Source organism: Rhinoraja longicauda, chromosome 14 (genome assembly GCF_053455715.1).
Source record: "Rhinoraja longicauda isolate Sanriku21f chromosome 14, sRhiLon1.1, whole genome shotgun sequence".
NCBI lineage: Eukaryota > Metazoa > Chordata > Chondrichthyes > Rajiformes > Arhynchobatidae > Rhinoraja > Rhinoraja longicauda.
The window spans coordinates 12,177,963-12,181,390 of record NC_135966.1 but is presented as its reverse complement, the minus strand read 5'-3'; positions in this window follow the sequence as shown (position 1 = coordinate 12,181,390).

Here is a 3,428-nt window from a genome sequence, read left to right as displayed (position 1 = left end):
CCCACCACTTGACCAACAGCTCGCTCCCTCTGACGTCAGGGAGCGGCCCTGCCCGCTCGCTGATTGGGCGGTTGTAGGTCACATGACGGGTACCCCCCTCCCATTCAATTACGTCACGATCGCACCGTTGTAAAATGGCGTCTCTGGCGATTTGCTTCTTCCAGCTATCGGCAGAAGAACTAATTTCCATATTGCCCAATACTGCATGTACAATCTATCTTATTCATTATGTTATCGAAACATGTGAATTGGTGAAAGCACCCTACGAGCTAAGGCAAAACCTGTCGAACAAATGGAGTTCTTTCCAATTAAGAATAATTTCATTAACCAAAGATACAGACACAAAAAGCTGGAGTAACTCAGCGGGGCAGGCAGCAGGGAGCAACCCAGAAGGAATGGGTGACGTTTCGGGTCGAGACCTTTCTGAACGTCACCCATTCGTTCTCTCCAGAGCCTGTCCCGCTCAATTACTCCAGCTTTTGGGGTGTCCATCGACGGTTTAAACCAGTATCTGCAGTTCCTTCCTACACATTTCACTAACCAAAGTCCAAATGAAATAGCAGTTCAGGACCTTTTGGAAAGTGACATCCCTCGAATGCATGATTCTCAAATAGCAGGCAAAAAAGATCTCCAGGATGCTGGCGATTGCTCAGAATTGTCTAATGGAAGAGAGCAGAAACCACATGTTCTGGTTGAATTACACAGAATTGCAGAACTGCTGCAATTAATGTGTATGATAATGGGATTGTGACTGAATTCTCATGTCATCGGCTTTCAAGATCTTCCAGGTTCCAGTAGCACATGTAACAAAATTAAAGAACCTGAGATCAACAATATCCCTGAGAAGCTGCAAGTAGAAATATGTCCTCATGCATTGTAGGTTAATAAAAATGGTCCATCAAACATTACATCCAGCATAATTCGGAATATCTTTGAGCTCCACAAATTACATGGTGGCATTCATATTCACGATAATCCTCCGCAGAATCATATTAAATGAGTGATCAGATCTGAATGTAATGAAATATGATTTTTCTTCCAGTTAACATAGACTCACAGACCATTTCGCCTCACACTTGCGCTCAGTCCACCAAGACCTACTGGATCGCCTGGTTGCTAACCATTTTAACTTTCACATTCCCATATTGACCCTTTCTGTCCTGGGCCCCCTCCATTGCAGACTGGAGGAACAACACCTCATATTCTGCTTGGGTGGTGCACAACCCAACGGTATAAGATTGAATTCTTCAATTTTAGATAGCTAATCATAACACCACCACACCTGCCCTCTGCACTCCACCTGAACTTGCGTCTGTTTCTCCCCTTCCCTTCCACTTGTATTTATTCCTCTAGCATTACAATTTGCAACTCTACAATCCTTTTGTGTCACACCTTGTCTTTGCATCTCTGGACTTTGCCCAATCATCTACCTATCAATCCCACTCCCCACCCCAAGTCTCCACCTATGACTTGCCAGGCTTCATCCTGCCCTTCCACTGTTCAAGCTTTCTTTTACCACCTCCTCACATTCTGAAGAAGAGTCCTAGCCCAAAAAGTCCTCTATCCATGTTCTCCAGAAATACTGCATGATCCCACTGAGTTACTCCAGCACTTTGTGTCCTTTTTAAAACATTTACATGTTTGTAAAAGGGGATGGCCAATGGTAGAGCTACCTCTCCACTCCCAAATCCTAAACTTGATTTAATCCAATGTTCGAGATTTCTCCTTCCAATTTGTTCTGATTATATCTGAGCATACAAATTAGGGGGAGTAGGCCACCTATCTCTTGATTCTGTGTAGGAAGGAACTGCAGATGCTGGTTTAAACTGAAGATAGACACAAAAAACATCTCTGGAGAAAAGAAATAGGTGATGTTTCGGGTCAAGACCCTTCTTCAGACTTGGTCATTCAATAAGATCAAGGATGAACTGACGGCAACCTCAATACTGTATTATCATGTTCCCCTGTAAACCTTCAAGCCTTACTTATAAGAATCAGCCTCCCTCTGCTTCCACTAACCTTTGAGGAATTCCAGGAATTCATGACTCAGAAGGAGAATTTTCATCTGTCTTAAATGGCGAACCTCATTTTTAAACAGTGTAAGAAAATAACTGCAGATGCTGGTACAAATCGAAGGTATTTATTTACAAAACGCTGGAGTAACTCAGCAGGTCAGGCAGCATCTCAGGAGAGAAGGAATGGGTGACATTTCGGGACGAGACCCTTCTTCAGACTTCAGTCTGAAGAAGGGTCTTGACCCGAAACGTCACCCATTCCTTCTCTCCTGAGATGCTGCCTGCTCATTTTTCATATCATATATATACAGCCGGAAACAGGCCTTTTCGGCCCACCAAGTCCGTGCCGTCCAGCGATCCCCGTACATTAACACTATCCTACACCCACTAGGGACAATTTTTACATTTACCCAGCCAATTAACCTACATACCTGTACGTCTTTGGAGTGTGGGAGGAAACCGAAGATCTCGGAGAAAACCCACGCAGGTCACGGGGGGAACGTACAAACTCCTTACAGTGCAGCACCTGTAGTCAGGATCGAACCTGAGTCTCCGGCGCTGCATTCGCTGTAAAGCAGCAACTCTACCGCTGCGCTACCGTATCAGACTATAAACCAAGGGCACAAACATTAATGACTATTTAGATAAATTATAGTTACAATTTCTCAAAATTCAAATGCTAATTCAGGAATAGTTTGCAGAACTTTAGAAAAATATTCACAATATTTGTAATATTTCAAATATGACCTCAGAGCAAAGTGACTTTCAAGTTATGAATAAAATCCAGAGATGATAATGGTGCTAAATATATTTCCGTTTTAATGACTAAACAATGTAAATTACAATTAATGTAAGTGAACAGCAGCACATTTAAAAACCATATTTATATTTAACAACAATTTATATTCACCAACTATTAATCGGGCTGGTTTTTCTCTAATGATTTACCCATAGTTTGGTGGGCTGGGCCTCTGAGCGGTGCAGTGCCAATCAAGCATCAATGCCCAGGGGCTTGGTTTGGGGCAGAGGGGTCAAATGTTGAACAACCACAATGCTGATGTGTGATCCTTGTCCTCACTGGTGAAAGGCATGGAATTGCTTGCATGAGCTTCTCCATTTTGTCCTGATTTGGCATGAGGCTCAGTCACCCCCTCCTACTATAAATAAGGACACAGCTGAGACAGCCACTTCAAGTTTTCATGTCAATATCAGAATGAGAAAGGGTGTATTAAAAACTTTGCTGTCTGCATTACACTTAAAATTCACTGATATTTCCCCTCCCCACCAATTATAAAAAAATAATGATTACCTATACTGGGTAGCCATCAGCATAGTGGTGATGATCCTACCCTGATCTTTGCTGCCATTCCTTGACAGCCTACAAAACTGATCCCCAGCCACCAGTTAGTGTAA